The sequence below is a fragment of the Eschrichtius robustus genome, chromosome 20 (assembly GCF_028021215.1).
Source record: "Eschrichtius robustus isolate mEscRob2 chromosome 20, mEscRob2.pri, whole genome shotgun sequence".
NCBI lineage: Eukaryota > Metazoa > Chordata > Mammalia > Artiodactyla > Eschrichtiidae > Eschrichtius > Eschrichtius robustus.
This window is the reverse complement of record NC_090843.1, coordinates 25,166,057-25,188,415: the sequence shown is the minus strand read 5'-3', so window position 1 is coordinate 25,188,415 and position 22,359 is coordinate 25,166,057. Positions and strand designations below refer to the sequence as shown.

The 22,359-nt window shown below is 38.9% G+C and overlaps 1 protein-coding gene and 1 non-coding gene across 4 annotated transcripts in view; both read right to left on the bottom strand.

The window, feature by feature from the left end:
- The window catches only part of SPOP (speckle type BTB/POZ protein), a 66,541-nt gene that overhangs the window by 32,268 nt on the left and 11,914 nt on the right, over nucleotides 1-22,359 (bottom strand). The window contains exons 2-3 of one of the 3 annotated variants that reach the window (XM_068530413.1): nucleotides 13,507-13,655; nucleotides 11,705-11,814 (exon numbers count right to left, since the gene is read on the bottom strand). The exons of 1 other annotated variant lie outside the window; for it this stretch is intronic. The gene's annotated coding sequence lies outside the window, so the exon portion shown is untranslated. The remainder of the gene's footprint in view (nucleotides 1-11,704; nucleotides 11,815-13,506; nucleotides 13,656-22,359) is intronic. One more of the 3 variants, XM_068530412.1, reaches the window with a different exon arrangement.
- LOC137755724 (U6 spliceosomal RNA) lies at nucleotides 8,181-8,288 on the bottom strand. The gene has a single exon (XR_011072107.1). It is a non-coding gene; the product is annotated as a U6 spliceosomal RNA (small nuclear RNA).

Below are 22,359 nucleotides of genomic sequence, written 5' to 3'. Positions count from 1 at the left end.
CAGTGGTTGAGAATCTGCCTGCCAATGCAGGGGACACGGGTTCGAGCCCTGGTCTGGGAAGATCCCACGTGCCGCGGAGCAACTCGGCCCGTGAGCCACAACTACCGAGCCTGCGCGTCTGGAGCCTGTGCTCGGCAACGAGAGGCCGCGATAGTGAGAGGCCCGCGCACCGCGATGAAGAGTGGCCCCCACTTGCCACAACTAGAGAAAGCCCTGGCACAGAAACGAAGACCCAACACAGCCATACATACATACATACATACATACATACATACATAAAAAGAATGTAATAAATGCTGGAGAAGGTGTGGAGAAAAGGGAACCCTCTTGCACTGTTGGTGGGAATGTAAATTGATACAGCCACTATGGAGAACAGTATGGATGTTCCTTAAAAAACTAAAAATAGAACTACCATATGACCCAGCAATCCCACTACTGGGCATACACCCTGAGAAAACCATAATTCAGAAAGAGACATGTACCACAATGTTCACTGCAGCACTATTTACAATAGCCAGGACATGGAAGCAACCTAAGTGTCCATCAACAGATGAGTGGATAAAGAAGATGCGGCATGTATATACAATGGAATATTACTCAGCCATAAAAAGAAACAAAATTAAGTTATTTGTACTGAGGTGGATGGACCTAGAGTCTGTCATACAGAGTGAAGTCAGAAAGAGGAAAACAAATACCATATGCTGACACATATATACGGAATCTTAAAAAAAAAAATGGTTCTGAAGAACCTAGGGGCAGGATAGGAATCAAGACACGGACGTAGAGAATGGACTTGAGGACACGGGGAGGGGGAAGGGTAAGCTGGGATGAAGTGAGAGAGTAGCACTGATGTATATACACTACCAAATGTAAAACAGATATCTAGTGGGAAGCAGCTGCACAGCACAGGAAGATCAGCTTGGTGCTTTGTGACCACCTAGAGGGGTGGGATAGGGAGGGTGGGAGGGAGGCTCAAGAGGGAGGGGATATGGGGATATATGTATACATACAGCTGATTCACTTTGTTATACAGCAGAAGCTAACAACATTGTAAAGTAATTATACTCCAATAAAGATGTTAAAGAAAAAAAAAGTGCTCTGGGTCAATTACACTGAAGCAAGATACATTTAAACAAAGCCATGTATCCTATGGTTTTAATAAATAGCTGCCACACTAAGGTGGCTGTTGAAGACTGGTGAGATATCTTAGCTAAACACCACCACCACCCCCCTAAATAATCTACCATAGCCTACAAAGTCACTCAAAACAGAAACAGGGGTAAGAGTGGTTGCAAGGGTTCTAGGAGTATAACCTAGGCAGGAAATTCTGGTGCTATCTTCCTTTTTGTGGGAAAATGAAGTACTGCATACACTGTGGGTGATTTTTCAAAAACAGTACCTTGGGACTTCCCTGGTGGCTAGTGGTTAAGACAGCACGCTCCCAGTGCTAGGGGCACGGGTTCGATCCCTGGTCGGGGAACTAAGATCCCACATGCCACAAGGCACAGCCAAGGAAATAAAAGAATTAACAATGTACTGTTAATAAACCAATAAAAAAAATTTACTGTCTCCTCTTTGCTGCTTTCATTTAAAAAACAAAAACAAAAACAGAGTCTTTTCCTGAAAATGTAAATGCTATCTTTAACTGGTACAGTGGTACAAATAAGCTCCTCTTACTTTGGTTAACCAAGTCTAGTTACTGTCAGTAATGGAATGAGCCCTCACCAAAAACTGTACTAAACTATTGACTCTAAAACAGGACAAGTCATGATCAGAAGATTTAGAGTAGCAAGAGTCAGGCCGAATTCATTTAACAGATATTTACTGCACACCAACTGTGTTTAAGGTTTTGGTTTCTCAGTTAATTTGCTAGAATGAACACTTTTAGGCCTAGTGGATTGGCAAAATTTAGAGTCTGACAATACTGATAAGGACTGGGAGGAACAGGAACACTTTCACACTGTTGGTAGGAAGACAAATTAGTACAACCACGCTGAAAAACAGTTTTTTCTTATCTAATAAAACTAAAGATCGGGACTTCCCTGGTGGTACAGTGATTAAGTGTCCACCTGCCAATGCAGGGGACAGGGGTTCGATCCCTGGTCCGGGAAGATCCCACATGCCGCGGAGCAACTAAGCCCGTGTGCTACAACTACTGAGCCTGCGTGCCACAACTACTGAAGCCCGCACGACCTAGGGCCTGTGCTCCGCAACAAGAGAAGCCACCGCAATGAGAAGCCCGCTCGCCGCAACTAGAGAAAGCCTGAGCGCACGAGTGAAGACCCAACGCAGCCAAAAATAAATAAATAAAATTTTAAAAAATGTTAAAAAAAAGAAAAATTAAAGATCCATTGTTTAGTTTGTTAAAAACTAAACAATTCTACCCCCAAATATGGCCCAGAGAAAGTCCTGCACATGTCCGTCAGCGCACATAAATAAGAACATGTACAGCAGCAGTGTTCCTAACAGCCAAAACATCAACAGTAGAATGGATACACAAATTGGGGTATACTCATGACAGGGTGCTACATGGCAATGAAATTACAGTTCTACATAACAACATGGATGAACTTTACAAACATATAGTTAGGTTCTGAAAGAAGACATAAAAGAACACATATAGTATTATTCCATTTAATGTATATAAAGTTCAAAACCAGACAAAACTAAATTATATTGGTTTGCAATGAATCCTAGGTGGTAAAATCACAAAGGAAAGGAAACTACTATCACAAATGTCAGATTAGTGACACCTGGGTATGGGTTATGATCTAGAAGGAACACACAACACAGCAAGCTTCTTCTGGGTGCTGGCAATGGTATATTTCTAGGTCTAATTGGTGGTTATATAAGTACTTGCTTTTTATAATTAAACTTTAAACTATACAGTTATGTTTTGTGTATTTTTCTATGGGTTATATTTCAAAATAAAAATGCATTAAAATAAAATCATAATTTAAAATGCATTCAAATATGCAATAAAATTACCCAATAGAGTATATGTGTGTGTATGTATGTGTATGTATATATCTCCTCCAACGTCTAAGGGTGAATATAGTGTCTTGCACAGAATATACCCTTGATTTTTTTTTCAAGACAGTTCAGGATGAGAACTCAGTAATAAAAGCAGGGCCACCCAGGAATGAATATCTATAGACAGGCTTTCCTATTATACTTTCTTTCTCTGAATTCAAATGCAATACCTAAGAGCTGTATTCCTGGGAAATCTTCGGTACTGACACAAATGTTTAAATCTATGTATGACTACTCACCAGGAGCCATTAGTTAATATCCAAATTATTATAAGAAACAAACAAAGCTTCTGAAAAAGCAAAGCCAGGACACAAGTATTTTTTGGTATTACCTTTTTAGTTTAATCATGTCCTCTGATGGAACCTCCAATGATTTCCATCTCACTCTGAGTAAAAGCCAAAGTCCTTACAATAACTGAAAAGGCCCTGCACCATCTGGACCTCATTACCTCTCTGGCCTCATCTCCAATTATGTTCTCCGGAGTTCACTGTGTTCCAGCCACACTGGCCTTCTCTGCTGCTGTTCCTCAGACAGAATAGGCTCATTCCTGCCTTAGGGCTTTGCACTTGCCCTTTTTTCTACCTGGATAACTCTTCCCCTAGATATTCTCTTGGCACACTCCCTCTCCATTGTTGGGGCTTCCCCTAATAACCACCATCTCTGTGAGGCCTTCCCTGACACCCTTAAACATGTCATCCCCTCCCCCCCAGCCATAATCCTATTTCTCCTGCATTGCTTCATTTTTTTCTATAGCACACAAAGTCATTTACCACACTTTACCTGAGATGTAAGAAGGCAGACTCTTGTCTGTTTTGTTGCTGTACCCAGACAATGTCTGGCAAGTGGAAGATCAGAAACAAATACTTATTTAATAAAATGACTGAATTAATCTCCTCTTCTTTAGGATTTCCATCCTAGAAAGCTTAGACAATAACTTTATACATTTGAAAAAAAGGCTTCCCTTCTCTGTAAGTCAAATTTATTAACAAAGTTTGTTTTACTAACAAGTTTCAGATTTATGCTCTTATTAGTACTGAGTCACAGGTAAGACTTATAAAAAGTTGATACAAACTAAATTGTATTTTCCCCTAAAACAAATATGCAGTGCATCTTTTAATGACAGCAATGCTGGGAGAGCCCAGAGAGACAAAAGACAAGAGCTCTCCTGTACTGCTGGTGTGGGTGTGCGCCGCCATAACCACTAAGGGAATTACTCAACAAGATGTAGCAACGAAGACTGAGTGATTGCTTCCTTTAGTTATACTTTTCACTATTTTAAAGTTTTTTTTTTAATGAGCATATTTTCTTTAAAGTCAGGAAGAAAGGTGTGCTAAATAAAGAATTATGCAAACAAAATATAATTTCAAGAAGAAGGTTCTTTATATTATATTTTGATGCCCACAGAAACAGTAAAGTCTTCTGTTATGTATCCAGATGAAATATCCCAAGACAGTGACTACAGTTAAAAGAAAAAATTATTTTTGACTTAGGAACTAAAACTTTTTACAGCAGAGTTTCCAGAGTGGAAGGGAAAACAAAACTCCATGGTGTTAGTATTCCACATAAGAACATACTTTCATTCTAAAGAAAGATTTAAAATAGGAACATTTCTCTGCAGCATAAAACATGGGATTGACAGGATAAAGAACAGGTAAAGAACTCCATTCAAACTTAGTGATTACAACATAAGGAAGAAAATTCACTGAACAATTCACTGCCTACTGAGTGACTACAGATACTTCTGAGTATACAGATAGAGCTTATACTTTTGGTGGAATACTTCACCTAAAATAAAGGCAGAATAAGCCTAGATCCGAAGGTTACTTTCCAACCACAATAACTTGTGACATGAACCATATCCTAGGACATAAACAAATCTGAAAGAAAATACACAGGCACCTGATATTCTACAGTTATATTTATTACTAAGACTTCCATTTTAAGGTCTTATCAATTACTTTTAAAAATACTTAGCACATTAATTCTTAAAGATAGTTTATATATTCAAGAAAGGAAGTCCTACTCAAACACTTCAGCTGGCGAGGTGTATTATTAGAGAAGAGCAACGGTTTTCACTTGTAACACTTTAACATTCCAAGTGCTCAAAGCTCTGAACAGGATCCACCTTTAAAGTGGGAAAAAAAAAACAAAAACCCTTGAACATAAAAATTAAAAATACACCCTGGGACTTCCCTGGTGGCTCAGTGGTTAAGAATCTGCCTGCCTGTGCAGGGAACACGGGTTCGATACCTGGTCCGGGAAGATCCCACATGCTGTGGAGCAACTAAGCCCGTGTGCCACAATTACTGAGCCCGCGCTCTAGAGCCCGTGAGCCACAACTACTGAGCCTGCGTGCCACAACTACTGAAGCCCGTCCTCCGCAACAAGAAAAGCCACCGCGATGAGAAGCCCGTGCACCACAACGAAGAGTAGCCCCCGCTCGCCGCAACCAGAGAAAGTCCGCACACAGCAACGAAGACCCAACGCAGCCAATAAATAAGTAAATAAATAAAATAAATAAATTTTAAAAATACACCCAACCTCACAATAATGACTAAAGTAGAGTGGATTAAAGACTCCAGAAAAAAAATATAAATGAAAACCGGGACTTCCCTGGTGGTACAGTGGTTAAGAATCCACCTGTCAAAGCAGGGGACACAGGTTCGAGCCCTGGTCCGGGAAGATCCCACATGCGGCAGAGCAACTAAGCCCGTGTGCAAACTACTGAGCCTGCGCTCTAGAGCACATGAGCCACAACTACTGAAGCCCACGCGCCTAGTGCCCGTGCTCCACAACAAGAGAAGCCACCACAATGAGAAGCCCGCGCACCGCAACGAAGAGTAGCCCCTGCTCGTCACAACTAGAGAAAGCCCGCGTTCAGCAACGAAGACCCAACACAGCCAAAAAAAAAAAAAAGAAAAGAAAATCATTGGTCATTGAAACATATGGTCCCTGAACAAAATTTATCTGTAATAATTCTAATCTAAGGTAAAGGCTTACATTTTAAAAATGTCTAATTTGGCTAAGAATGCTCCAAGAAACTCTTTCATAAATATCAGCTACATTTGGATCATGATGAATTTGTAAGACAAGAATTGAATGAACTAGGTTGGCGATCAACCAACTAAATACTAGTCCTACATTTAATGAGTGGGAAGTATTCTAGGAGTTAAAAAGTAATGAAAGAAAACATATAACGGAGAAAGGGAAAACGTGAGTAGTTACTGAGGTTTATGAAAATCAGCTATTGGAATATGAGACAATAAAAATATAAAATGTTAAATGCAAAGGCTGACAAATTTATCAGAGTCCAAAAAGAATCCACAGGAAAAGAACATTTCAGAGCCTCTGGCCTCAGTAAAAGAAAACTGGCATTTCAAGTTAGAGAAGGTTTCCCTCATCCCTTCCTCTCCTTCAAATGATGATTGTAAATATCAAAGTGGTAAACCAAATGGGAGAATTCAAATAAGATATTTAGGACAAAAATCAAACCACCCAAGCAATAACAAGGAAGAAGGAGGAGGAAAAAATCATATGAGGTGGTTGTTCACTGAAGTTCTGTCTGTAATGGCAAAAAAAATGGAAACAATTTAAATATCCATCAAAGGGGTTTGGGAAAACTGTGAAATATTCATACAGAGAAATAAAAAAATGAAACAGCTGAAATGAGGGACCTAGATCTACATGTATCCAGATGGATAGATCTTGAAAAACAAGAATAAATGAAAAAAATGACTGCAATAGAATTTATTTATACATTCACACACACACTCTGCACAGGATGCACACTAAATTTATGGTCATAGATTGTCTCTGGGGAGTGAGGTGGGAAAAAGAACTGAGAAAGTGAATAAAGAGGACTTCAGCTGAAGGTCTCACAATCTCTCTACTTTTTGTTTGGCTTTCTTTTTCTTTTTTTAAAAATATTTATTTATTATTTGGCTGCGTCGGGTCTTAGTTGCAGCATGCGGGATCTTCGTTGTGGCGCGGGATCTTTCGTTGTGGCACATGGGCTTCTCTCTAGTTGCGGCGCACAGGCTCCAGAGCGTACGCACGGCTTAGTTGCCCCTGGGCATGTGGGATCTTAGTTCCCCGACCAGGGATCGAACCCCCGGTCCCCTGCACTGGAAAGCGGACTCTCAACCACTGGACCACCAGGTAAGTCCCCAAAAACAATGAATTTAGAGGGAAAAGTAGATTAGAAAAGCTTTAAAAAGTTGACATCACAGTAGTCTGAATCAAACCAAAAAAGCCAATAAATTCAGTCCAGATCTTCTCAATAATAAAAAATATAGCTCTTGGTGAAATATTTTCCCCAGCTGATGGGAACACAGCACCGGGGTTACTTAAGCAGAGGGAGTAAAGAGACTGACATTATATACTTCAGTAAGAAAGTACATTTTAAATAAGAATAACACTCATCCTAACCCAGTATATCCTCAGAGACTGTCAATCCTCACAAGGAACCATGTTTCCACAGAGCACCTTCTCCTTCCTCCCCATCATCTACCTCTAACCTGAACACCTGTCCTCCCACTCTCCCTAATTTTACTCACTCTCCTCTAAGAACCAACCCCTCCTTCAATCACCTCCAAGTATAGTACCTAAACTCAAAGACAGATTTTTAAAAAGAAAACTTGAGACTTTTGGAAATGATTTAAATGCTTTTTCTCCTCTTTCAAATCTGTTTTTCCTCCCTCTTGCTTCACTTTTTCCATTCCCCAACCTGTTTTTTGCCTTCTTTTCTCTGGCTGACCAACAGTTGCTTTCAACTGCTAGCAAGCCTCTGGCATGTTTATACTTTTCCCTTCTTAAGGAAAAGATACTCCAAGTAAATCAAACAAAATGCCTCTCCATAGCCCAAGAGCAAATAAAGGGAAAAGAACTTAAAAGTAAAAAATACTAACCATATTTTGCTGCCTTGCATTTTCATTATGGCTAGGAATAAAGTTCTAACTACCAAATAAGAGAGCAAAACCAAACTTACATTTTATCATCCTCATAGCATTGAAATTTATCTAGGGTCCTCTGTTTCACAAGTCACTTTGGTTAAGAATTATAAGGCCACTGAGACTAGGTCTGTACAGTTGAGTACTACAGCCTAACGGAAACCATAACCTCAAGATTCACAGTAGAGATACAACCGGAGCACTCCCGCCCCCATCTTCCTTGTCTTTTTCTTCTTTTATTTATTGGCCATGCTAATTTTCTCTGTATCATTCAAATTTTAGCACACGTGCTGCCAAAGCAAGCACTTCCTTATCTTCTTTAAAAGGACTTCTAAGGTCCTTTTGTGGTAAATGCTTTAAGCTATATAACCATTCCCTCACAAGCAGTATTCAACACTTCATCTTCAAAGTACTGTGACATTCATGATCTTATTTGGGATTTATTAACAGCTCTGTGAGGCGTGCAGGGCAAGTATTTTACAAATAAGGAAACAGAAGCTCAGAGGTTACAATCTACCATGGTTACATGGCTATTAAGGGGGCTCAGTTAAGACTGAAGTCTTTCAACTTCTAATCCAATACTTTAATTCCTGTGACTAGGTGATTCTTAGATGCGGTTATTATTCAACACGGAGGAACTGGAAAAATACCCGATAGAAGATACATCTATATACCCTAGCTTTCAATTCTGATTTTGTTTTCAAGTGGCAACTCTGTTGAAAACTATGCTCTTTTGTTCTAACAAATTCTGAGCACAATTATTAATGACACCTGGGCAAACTGTTGATAGGCTCATGCCTACTTTCAAGACTAGACTCTGGGAACAAATCATATGTCCTCATACTTTTTTAAGGACTTTCCATATTTTAGCACCTAATCGTCATTAATTTTTAAAAATAAAATGTCTACTTTTCTAACATGCCAGAGTATTTTCTAGTCTGAGTTTACAAAAAACCAGTGTCTTTTCCCCAGGAGATCTCTCTCTCCTTTTCCACAAGCTTACAGAATTAAAAAGCACAATTTCTATCATTCCTTAATTATATTCATTTGAAAAGTCGAACATGACTAAAATACTAAATGGCACCATCTTCTATCCAGTTGCTCAAGCCAAAACCCCTATGTTCTCATATCCCAACTATCAGCAAGTCCTGTCAGCTGTCCGGCTTCCTAATACAGTCCACATTTATCCATCCCAAATTTTACCCATTTCTGTGCAGTTTTCTCTCATCTGAACCAGTGTTAACTGGTGTCTAACTGATCTTCCAGCTTCCTCTGTAGCACAATCTATCTGCCACACAGTAGCCACAATGAACTTTAAAAAGGTAAATCAGATCATGTCCCTCTTCCATTTAACCACACTTAGAATAAAATTCAGTCTCTTTACCTGACCCTATAGGGTCCTATAAAAACTGGCCCATTATGCCAAATTTATCACCTATCCCTCACTCCAAACACACTGACTGGCCTTCTTTCTATAAATAAGCCAAGCGTGTTTCCATCTCAGGGCCTTAGTGCTATCTTCCCTCAGCCTGGAAGACCCTTCTCCTAGTTATTCACATTACTTGCTTCTTGTTATTTATGTTTAGCTCAACAGTCATCTCTTTTAAAAAAGGCCTTCTGGGGACTTCCCTGGTGGTCTAGTGGATAAGACTCCGTGCTCCCAATGCAGAGGGCCCAGGTTCGATCCCTGGTCAGGGAACTAGATCCCTCATGCATGCCGCAACTAAGAAGTCCTCATGCCGCAGCGAAGATCCCTCGTGCCGCAACTAAGACCCAGCACAGCCAAAATAAATAAATATTTTTTTAAAAAAATTAGAAATAAAAAAGGCCTTCTGTGACCACAGCCAAAAGTAGCAGCCCCATCCCTACTCTTCCATGGATTTGTTTTGTGTGAATTAATCCTCTACACTGTCTACAGTTTATAGAGCCTGATCATCTTCTGAGTGCACTTATAATACTGACATTCTGGTCCCGCAAGTCTGAAAACCAGAACCTAGACAGTGGGGGCTCTGCTGAGATAACGCCCAGTTCAAAGTCAGAAGCAGCCCCTGGTCTTTTTCTTGTTTGGGTCCAACAGAAACTTGATTAAACTTTCTTTCTTCTTTTGGGTGTAAAAATTTTTAACGAAGCCATCCTTGATCTTTGAAACTTTTCTTATTGTATCCACTTAGCTTCTCTTTTTAAAAATTATAATATCAAGCCTGTAGACTCTGTCTTGCCTTGAAGAAATCACTAGTTTTTCTGACCACTAAGCCTTATTCTGTAGTACATAGTTTATTTTCTATCAATTAAGGAAAACAACTGATCATAATGGGACTGGGAGCTGAGATCTGTTTTCTGAGATGGGAAACTGGCTTACAGGTAGAAAAATAAAAGGTAGACGTAAAAGCATGTTTGGAGATGGAGATATAAATAATAACAAAAATTGTAACGAATGCCTTTTGGGTGACAGTAAAAAACCAAGAAAACTTGCTAATGCTACTTAATTCTTCAGGAGTAAAAGACTGAAGTGATCTGAGTAAAGTGAAGGGAGTTCTCTGCTATTAGCCTGAATACTCTTTGAGGGCAAGGGACTTGTACCCAGATAATCCTGTATTGTGCCTGGCACATAGAAGGTGCTTCATAAACATCTGGTGAATAAAGGAATTAGCAAAATATTCTAGGGATATAAAAGGATTTAATGAACATCCAGTAAAATGTTTTACAGATTGTTTTCCAGTCTTACCTAATGCGACTGTTCAAATTAAGTCAACTGTCAGGATACCCAATTCTACTGCTCAGTCTACATTCGCAACAGAATTAAAGTGGCTATAGAAACTGGATTCCTCCCCAAGGATGTGAGGTTACAAAGATAAATTTGCCACTCTATTTGTTCTTGGTCCTCTGTAACCTCTTCTTCCTTTCAATTCAACCAAACCTTAACTGATTAAAGCTGCACAGATTTGACTCTGATCCTCAAGATGTAAAAAGGCTCTTTTACTCTATTTCCTGAAAACCCTTTCCTTCAAAGCAACAAGTCATCTTATTAGCTGAATCAAATTATTATCAAATAGAGGTCCCATTTTGGGAGAGGCTTATGGATTATTTAAATTTTGGAAGACTAAGTTTTTCCCACCTATATTACTAGTAGAGTCACAGCAAAAAATAGATTTTTATCCTAAGTCCAACAACTACTCTGAGCATTAATAAATGTGTTTCCATTGCTTGAGCCCTAAAGTCAATCAACCATAAAAAATATTCATTGAATACAGTTTGGATGTCCAGTCCCATGTTAAACCACCAGCCTCACTACTACCAATTTCTTTGCTTGGTTTGAATTAAGAGAAAATGTTTCTGGCCTTGAAGAGCCAGGAAAAGATTCAACTTATAGTTAAAAGAACTCATATTTTCAAGAACTGAGAGTTCCTCCTCAATATATAAATTTTCCTCCTTTAAACAATTTCCCTACCGTCCTTTTCAGTATACTTGGTCTTTAAATAGGAAGCCATTTAGAAGACACAAAAATTATTTCTCCATCTATTCATCCCTGGAAACTAGATGGAAAACTCAGTAAAATCAGTTTTAAAAATCTAGATAGTCAGCTAGTATTCAAATCAAAAAGGGAAGCTTTGGACTCTAGACACAAATTCATTTCAAATATTAAAAACTTATAGAACTCATAAGTAAATTCACTTTTAAGGAAAAGTTACAAAATGTAGGTAAGAGTAACACTACCACTTTACCTTTATTGCCCGAGGTAGTTACATGAAGCTCTGTCTCACAAAGGTCAATATTTTATTGGGTCTTTCAAAATCAATTCTTCACAATGAGAAATGGACATCAGTTAAATAAACTGTTAGAACAGAACAGAACAGAACAAGTCAATATATTCATAAGCTCTTGCTGTCTTTGGGATCTGAATTCTAGTGTAGGCTTTGTAGATGCTTTCCTAAATCTAAGTTTTCTTAAATTTAAATTGAGGGCAACTGTCCAAGGCTCTCTAAGCTCCCTTCTAGAACTAAAGTTCTATGACCCCTCGGAAAAACTGTTAAAATTACATCTGCCTCTCTACATATATGCTTTTTAAAAAATAAAAGCAATATGTACTCAGTATAAATAATTCAAAAGTTATAGGAAGCTATAATTGAAAAGTAAAAGTTACCTTCCAGACACCCAAATCCCTCTTTCCTAAGCCTAAAGACAACCACTGTTTTCTTTTGTAGCCTCAGAAACAAGCAAAAAAACACACAAAACCAAAAAAAGGCATGTACCAGCAAACAGACACACACAGACACAGACACACACACACACACTCATACTCCTTGGAGGCACACACATACCTTGATCTTTCTAAAGGTGGCAAGGAATTCCACTGTACCCTGATGTGTGGTTTCTGGGTTTTTGCTACTGCAAACAATGTAGCAAATAGGTGTATCTGAACATAAATGCAGCAAGCCCAAGTCTAAGCGCTGTTTATTTTGATAGATAATGCCAAATTGCTCAACAAAATGTTGTACCAATATATACTCCCCATCCACATGACTGACTGCTCAATTCTCCCACACCTTTGAGTACAAGGAAGCACAAAGAGTAGGTGAGAGTGAGCAAATTGTACTGCAGATTCTATTAATTCCAAGGAGATCAAGTTCTATCTTAGATCAGGATGTGGATTTAATAGCATGTATGGCTAAATTCCTCCACATATAATCTGGCCACTTTCACCTAGAGATGGATATCGGTACACTGAAAAATCAATTTAGTTCCTTATCTTCTTCACTGCCAGATGATCCCTATTAATTCAGCTGTTTATTCCCAAGTTAAATGGAATAGTACATGATCTCAGAGTTGATAAGTGTTAACAGAGCACACAGAAGTAACTCCTGGTGTATTTTTAAAGTATTTTTTAATTAAATAACTGGTATAATGTCTAGCATGGAGTAGATACTCAATAAGTAACTGTTAATTAAATTAATGAGTGTTATCCACTTTGAAAGTATCATCTTAGTTTAGTAGGAAGTATTTGCAAAGGACCATATAAACATCAGGCAACTCCAGGAGGAGCACATGAGTTTCTAAAAACAAAGTAAACATATATAAAAGTTCTCATTTTACTTTTCTATAATTTGTTATTTTAAGTATTTCTTACATCTTCAGTTGTAGTATGCCATCCCATGGGGGGAGGGAGCAACAACTTTGGTCTTACACTGAAATGTGGAAAAAGAAATTTAAAAAAAAATTTTAGAGCCAGGGAAATGAGGTATATCTAATGCAGTATGTTTTCAGCAGAAGCTCCCTCTAATTTTATAAGAAAAGTGGGAAAACACAATTTAGGAACACCCACTATGAGATTATTCCCGACACATAATCTTTCCTTTCCTCACCCAAGTAAACCAACCACACCCAACACTAAATCTCTTAAGAAAACTGCCCCCAGTTTCTTCTATTATCAGGGGATCACTAAAAAAAAAAGCTTCACAGTTTTAAGGATCAACACGAAGCACTCAAATCAAAGCCGACCTTACATACACTTACACGTAAAACTCACCAAACACAGCAAGTCCTATGCGAAGGGCCAGAAGCATCTTTCAAAATGAGGGAAGTCTTCTCAGCCCTTGCTCTGACTACACCACAAATTATCAATGGGGCCCAACTCCAGACACTGGGTTCAGAGCAGATAATCCAACAAGGCATCAACTAGGAAAGGGAGGGGCAGTTGAAGTAAATGGGAAATGAAGTCAAATATAAGGGTTACCTGGCAAGGGTCCTGCCCATGACATTATCAGAAAATCATGTGGGAGGTCCCCAAATTCCACCACTAACAACAACCAAAAAAACACCCTTACCTGTAGGCCTTTTAAGATTGGTTGCAGCTGAAAAAAAATTAAAGTCTTCTAGGTGCTAGCAAATTCTACCTAATGGAGTTCAACGTCCCATCTACCAGAATGAACTCCACAGATTAGAAGATAAAAATTTTAGGTTAACAGTTTTCAAATAAAAATTATAAACCACAGAAAAAAACAAATATTACAATCACATAATCAAAGAGGCAGGCCTCAGACCGAGATGAATCAATTACGCTCTTCAATACAATCTACAGTTTCCAAGACACACAAGAATCTGATTCTTGGACTTGAGATTGGTATTAAGTGGCAATGGATTAAGACAGAAAAATGATTACCTGAAACTGAACCAAAAATCAAATCCAAAGACACTCAATTTAACACTGAGCTTGCACATACTGTCACGAACAAACTAAAGCAACTATTAGTAGGGCTGCTATGTTAAGTGGCAAACTATTGTGACATAAAATAACGGGTCATAACTGGCTGGTAGACAGTCTGATAACCAAAGTGCATATTTATTGGTTACTGCCCATACTTGCCAGAAAAGTTCATCCAGTCAGATCATGTAATACAAATTACTTCCAAAAGTAAGCAGTAGTTTACTTCTTTCCCCCACTGTATGAGTTTTTAATCAGCACGCACTCCATACAAGGCAAAACAGTCAAGGCACAGTCCAGTGGAGGAAGGGAGGTGTCTTAGTTTTCCATTGCTGCATAACAAATTATCAAAAATTGAAATTACATGTTCAGTGTCTTTAAGACTGCCACATACTTTATAATTAACCCAATCACTCCTAAAAATATCTCATGTCTATAAACTTTGACTTTCCCAACTGTTGTTAATTTAGCTAACTCAGAATATTTTTGTTATTCTTGGCATTAAGATACTGTTATCCTCATTCTTTACTCTAGAATGAAATTATAACCTTTATTTCATCCCTACCATACTTGAAGGAGATGAAAACATTCAAAAAGAAATTTTTTACAATTATTTAAAAAAATGCTATAGATATCTATGGTGAAAAATCATTCACAATTTATTGGTGGAAAAAAAGACTGGGTCAGTATAATCTGTAGACTCTTCAGATCCTTTTTTGCCTCTCTGTCTTCAAGTAGTGATAACCAAAGCAGGACGAGGATGGATAAATTTAAATCCACCCATTTTCTTATTTGTCAGGTTGGTCAAAGAATTGGTGAGAAAGTTTAGAAAAATTTGTTAATATGAGACTCTGGCATTATAAAAAGTTCTAAACACATCTCGTTAAAAGGATACAAAAGCATCCACAGAACTCTGGATGCATTTATTTATTTATTTATTTAGCATTTTTATATACAGTATAATTTACCTTTTTGTGTACAAAATTTTTTACAGAATTCACATGGAACCACCACCAAAATCAGAATACAGAACAAAATATATGCTTTCAGGCAAGTTATTAATACTCAAAAAAACTCCCTGTACCTCAGACTCCTCACCTGTAAAACACAGGTAAGAATACCTCCATCATAAGGTTACTGTGAAGATTAAACGAGTTAAATACAAGTAAAACGCTTAGAGCAGAGCCTAACACATAATAAGTGCTCAGGAAACATCAGCTATTGTTATTAGTTTTTTTTAAAATTTATTTATTTATTTATTTTTGGCTGCTTTGGGTCTTCATTGCTGCACACGGGCCTTCTTTAGTTGTGGCGAGCAGGGGCCACTCTTCGTTGCAGTGTGCAGGCTTCTCATTGCGGTGGCTTCTCTTGTTGTGGAGCACGGGGTCTAGGGCCCGTGGGCTTCAGTAGTTGTGGCTCGCGGGCTCTAGAGTGTGGGCTCAGTAGTTGCGGCACACAGGCTTAGCTGCTCCGCAGCATGTGGGATCTTCCCAGACCAGGGCTCAAACCTGTGTCCCCTGCATTGGCAGGCAGATTCTCAACCACAGCGCCTAGTTTTTTAATAATACTCTGACACTAGGAGGGGAAGGGACTGAGCAGACACATTTTCTAGGTCATGGAAAAGACTGCTTCTCAATGTACCTTAATAAAACCCTCACCATGTACCTTAATAAAATGGCATTCTGGTTTATCTATCAGCCCAATGTGAGTTTGGCTAGCCACTTTTCTCTGAGACCAGTCAACTCTGGTGCACCGAAGAAACAAGTTTACTTGAAAAACTGAGGAATGGATCCTAAATCCTAAAGGCCCCATCAAGTTAACGGCATCCTGAGAAGGCTTGTCAGAAGAGCTAGTCAGTCAGCTTATGACCTTGGTTCCCTCTAAAAGGCAACACTGGTCAAATATGCTTCAGTGAAAAGAATGTGATGCTAGGAGGGAGATACTTGAAGTATACCACAAATTAGCTTTAACACGATTATGTACTTTAAAGAGAAAGTCTGAGTTTTAAAAAGTACTAGTCAGTTCTCAATTATCCACACTAAAGGAGGTGAAAAGTGGTGTAAATAATTCAAAACAGACAGTAAAAAAAGAAATCCTTAACATTCTACTTTAGAATGTATTATGTAATTTTTCCTATAGATTTATATCCAAAATTGCACCTGGATATGATCAACCTCACAGCATCCTCTTGAGGCTCAATCTTAGGCCACAAAATTCTTTCAAATGAAAGTCTCTAAATGTCATATAGAAGTAAAAGGTGAGAACAAATGAGTTTCCAAAAGTGAATCAGGGCTTCCCTGGTGGCGCAGTGGTTGAGAATCTGCCTGCCAATGCAGGGGACACGGGTTCGAGCCCTGGTCTGGGAAGATCCCACATGCCGCGAGCAAGTAGGCCCGTGAGCCACAATTACTGAGCCTGCGCGTCTGGAGCCTGTGCTCCGCAACAAGAGAGGCCGCGATAGTGAGAGGCCCGCGCACTGCGATGAAGAGTGGCCCCCACTTGCCACAACTAGAGAAAGCCCTCGCACAGAAACGAAGACCCACCCAACACAGCCATAAATAAATAAATAAATACTTAAAAAAAAAAAAAAAAAAAAGTGAATCAGTCTAGACCTGGTAAGCAATGAGAGATCATCCAACTGAGGAATTTTGCTCCCAAAGATATGGGGGTGCATTATTGTGCCTATGGAGCTGGAAGTGGGTATCAGCCTAACTGCAGGCCAATTTATTTCATAAAATCAAGGTATTCTTGAAAGTTTATGTAATAATCTCAAGTGCCAGAAAGGACTTCAGCAACCACCCTGTCTAAACCCTTCGATTTTACAGAAGAAACTGAGATCCACAAAAGTTGCAACATGCTGTCAAACTATATAATAAAATGAATATTTAAGTATTGGGAAGTTCATTTTTTTTTGATACATAACTGACATATAACACTGTATTAGTTTTAGGTGTACGACGTAATGATTTGACATACATATATACTGTGAAATGATTACCACAATATGTTTAGTTAATATCCATCATTACACAGTTACCAAAAAAACGTGTGTGTGTGTGATAAGAACTTTTAAGATCTACGGGAAGTTCATTATTTAAATAATTCACTTATATAAAAAAATAACCTGTATTTCTTGCAAAAAATAGACTATTCAGTTTGCTTAAATTGGGCCACATATCTGCTTTATCTTAAAGTTCCCTACTGTACAACTTCAGATGTACCAAAAATAAAATCAGTCCTCTGGAATATAACTTAACTCCAATAGAAGCCTCTCCACTGCACCACAACATGAACCCTCCTTTCCAGTTAGTCTAGCCGCATACTCTAGCCTATTTGTCAGCTAATACACACCTTCCTCAACTTTGTTCATACCATTCTGAAGGCCAGGAACATTCTCCTACCTCGTATCTGAATACTACTCTTCTGGATCCAGGTCAGGTTCCACCTTGCCTTGAAGCATTTCCTAATCACCTCAGTTCACTCTGAATTCCCATCATATTTATTGTCACTTTCTTGGCAGTTAACAAATGTTACTTAGGATCCCTTATCTGATAATATAAGATGCCCAGAATTGTAATTGTTCTTTGTATGTGTTTTTCCCTACCCCCAAATTCTCTTTTGGTAGGTGTAGTGAGAACTTGGAAGAGGTATTTAAAAGTCAAAACAAAACAACTTAGATGAGAAGAGGAAAACAGCTGGTAAAAGGATAAAATCGATTTTTTTCCTTTATTAAAATGTCCTTTTGGGACTTCCCTAGTGGCACAGTGGTTAAGAATCCGTCTGCCAATTCAGGGGACACAGGTTCGAGCCCTGGTCCAGGAAGATCCCACATGCCTCGGAGAACTAAGCCCATGTGCCACAACTACTGAGCCTCCACTCTAGAGCCCATGAGCCACAACTACTGAGCCTCCACTCTAGAGCCCATGAGCCACAACTACTGAAGCCCGTGCACCTAGAGCCCACGCTCCACAACAAGAGAAGCCACCGCAATGAGAAGCCCGCGCACCGCAACGAAGAGTAGCCCCCTCTCACTGCAACTAGAGAAAGCCCGCGTGCAGCAACGAAGACCCAACACAGCCAAAAATAAATAAAATTAATTAATTAATTTTTTAAAATGTCCTTTAATGCTGTTTAAATATCTTTTCAACTATAAAGATATTAAAAGAATAATTAGGAAAATATGGAACATTGCACAACCTTCAACACAGCAATTCTGCTTCCACTTTAGGAATCCATCCTAAGGAATCAATCTGATCAGTGTATAAAGATTCATCACAGCATAATTTATAAGCAAAAATTGGAGAAAAAGGAAGTTCATTAGGAGGGAACAGACCAAATAAAATATGATGCATCCATACAACATATTTCTATGTAGTTACTTTAAAAGAGTATTAATGACATGAAAATTTTTAAGTTGTTTCTATTTTTTTCTATTTCTCCATGATTTAATAATCAGAAAAAAGCAAATCTTTTCACTCTGAAAAAAATATAGTGTAGATTTGAAATAACATAAAACTATTTACCACTTAAGTGACACACTAGCTCATGAAGAGTAATCCTTAACAATGTATCAAAGTCAACAAGTAATCAACTTCCCTGCTGTTTTCATGTTGTTTCTTCATGCCAGAAGTTTCTGAAATAATTACCAATAACTTTCATTGAAGGAAGTTTTCACCTATCCAGAGGACAGACATCTCCATAAGTGGTGACAGGATGGCAATGAGTCAAGTCATCATCAAGTCAAGTTATATTCCAAAGGTCAATGACGACGACCACCACCAACACCCCATCACCAGACCAACAAGGCAGAGGGGAAATCCACTGAGTTAGCATCTCTGATCAACAGATTTGAATACTGGAGTACATGAAGACCAAGATGGTACTCTGTGTCTTTTTGTTGACAGGATTTCAACTTCAATGGCTCCCACAGCCATTCCACTTCAGATGCTCACTGACATTCTCATACCTTAGCAAGGATCTCTTGGAATTTTTTATACTTCCCAGATGCTAACTTCCGAATTTTTCTCTCTGAACTTCTATTCCATCTACCAAGAGGAAGGGAACACTCAAGACGAGAAAGCAAGTACAAAAGCCCTGAAGGAGGACCTAGCTGGGCATACTGGAAGAACAGAAAGAAAGCCAGTGCAGCTTGAACATGGTGCACAAAGGAAAACTGCAGAAGAAACTGAAAGGGATGATATCACAGAGGGCCCAGCAGGTCATGATACAGACTTTGGATGTTGTGTTTTCAAAAATTTTTCCACTCCCATGGTGAACCAATCTTATGTAAATAAAACCTAGATTTATGTTTCAAAGCTCACCTGCTCTTCCAAAACCCAGTGCAATAGATTAAACTGCCTGCCTGCTAAGCAGCCTCTCTTAAATGTCAATATATGCAAAGCCAAACACTATCTTTTTTCCCAAACCAGTTCCTCCTGACTATTTTATATCTGTTAACAGACCGACCATTACCCAGGCTTGACATCTCAAAGCTATCTTTCATTCCTTGTCTACTGTCCATCCCCACTACATACTGGCTCCACAGGTCCCCAAACCTCCAACCTACTCTTTCTTTTCTAGTCCCAATGCCCCCATCCTAGTTCACACTAGCACCAATTCTTATTCAAATTACTGGAATAGGCTAAACTTTCCAGACCTTCAGTTCCTTCCCCATCAAATATATCCTATATGATGTCATTTAGATACTTTTAAGACCATCAACAAGCAGGTTATATACAAATTTATTACCTCAAGTTCTGACTTTACTTCAAGCTCCACTCACATTTCTGCCTACTTAATGTATTTATACTCAGCCTCATTCACATCTCAAATTTTAACATGTCTAAAACTGAACTCCTGACTTCTGATCTTCCCTCCAAATCCCACACCTACTCCTCTCCTATTTCCCACTCCCATCTCAGTTAAGTGGCACCTCTACCCATCCAATTACTTGAAGGAGCCCGAAACCTGGGAGTCATCCTTGACACTTTCTTCTCCCTAAACCCCCACACTCACTCTAAAATTAAACAGATTTTCTTTGACATACTTCTCAAATAATCTACTTCTCTCCATCACCTCTGCCACTGAGTTCCACCTGCAAAGATTCCTATTTAGGTGGTATGAGGTGCAGCCCAGGCTTCAGGAGCTTTAAAAGCTCCCCAGGTGATTCTGGCATGCAGCTAAGGGCTCACCCTCTGCTCTACAGGTCCTGGACTCCTACGAACCACTCCAAGCTTATTTCTACTACTTTCTCCCTTGTTCACCTAACTCCACCCACCCTGACCTCCTTGCTGGTGCCTTGAACATGCCAGGCACATACATTCCTCCTGGCTTTTGCCCTTGCTACTCCCTCTGCCTGGAGATTCTGGTTTACTCCTTCACCTTCTACTTCTACAGATATTTACTCAAATATTACTTTTGTAGTGATTTAGTGAGACATTCCCCGGCCATTCTATCTAAAATTGCAATACCCACCTCCACCTCAACGCTCAGCATCTCTTTCTCTGGCTTTATTTTTCTCCTTGGGACTTATCACATTCTAACATAACATATATTTTATTTATCTTGTTTACTGCCTGAATATGAACTTCATGAGAGCAGGGATTTTTGTCTGTTTTGTTCCTTAACTATATCCCCAGCACCTAGAACATCATCTGGCACAAGGTGGGTACTCTATTAAAAATTTAACTCCTCAGCAAGGCCTGCCCAGATTCCTCAATTAAATTTAATTTCCCCATTATCCCCCATAGTAATTTATTCCTTTCCTTCATAACGTTTACAGTAATTTGTAATTATATTTTATTTGTTGAAGTTCCTTTCCTAGAATGTAAATTCCATGAGAATAGGGATTTTCCGTTTGGTTCACCACTATATACAGCATACCTCATACTTAAGTGCCACAGAGCAATTTAAAAATTTTTCGATGAATGAATTAATAAATGATTGAGGTCAAATACATTTTCTGAAAGCACAGTCTGATCATGTTATTGTTTCAATCAAAAACTTTCAAAGTCTCTCCATCACTCACCACATTAAACCCTAACTGCCTGGCCTTGGTAGAAGACCTCCCACGTTCTGGGCCAATTTACTTTCCTGTCTTAGCTCCCATTTTCCCATGTGTCTTTTGCTTCAGCTACACTACACTGCTCATTATTTCCAGTATGCACCCTATACTAACACTGTATTTCCCCACCTCCACATTTTTACTCATGACATTCCTTCTGCCTGAATTCCCTTCTTATTCCTGCCTATCAAAATTCCAGCCTTTAAAATACCTACCCTTCAAAACCCAGCTCAAATGTAACCTTCACAAAGATAGTCCTCCCACCCTAACTTTCCCAACTGAATGGTCTCTTCCTCTTCTTTCTTTGTTTTTGGCCACGCCGTGGGGCTTGTGGGATCTTAATTCCCCGACCAGGGATCGATCCCGTGCCCTCTGCAGTGGAAGTGAGGAGTCTTAACCACTGGACTGCCAGGGAAGTCCCTCTTCCTCTTCTAAACACCAAAATACTGGTTTAATTCCCCACTCATTTCAGAACATACCCTCCCCCACCTTTTACAAACTCTTTTGTTTATAATTACTCAACAGATATTTGTTGAAGTCAGTTAACACCACTAGTCCCCCTTCTCTGTCATAAAACATGTTTAAATTTGGGGGGAGGGGGTGTTCTCTTTCACAAGACTCTTTAATGACCAAAAAGACTTAAAGCTGAAATAGCAGGTTCCTAGCCTTAACCTTCCCTTCTATGCTTTTTCTGAAAAGGCAAGATCTTCCCAAATGCAATTTTTGGAGCTCAGATTTTTTTAATGTACTCAACTGCTTGAAAAAAAATGTTAAGCTGCACGTGCTACTATGATGACATAAATTCCATAAGCCATATTAAAATGGGTTACCCTAAGATTATGACATATTTGAAAGACTATCTGGCTAAAAATCTGAATACCTTAAATTCTGCTGTTTGAAAACGATAATTACTAGGAAAATATTTCTGTTCAACAAGAAACCTGAAACTTTTTATGATCTTTTAAGTACCCCATTCATTTCTACATCATGTTAAATGATGTTAAGTAACACTACCAGCAATCCAGTAAAATTCTACCATGAAACACTTGTTGTACCTCAAATAATAGACTTTTGTTTCCCTACCCACTGGGGTTCCCGAAGTGTAGTTCACAGAT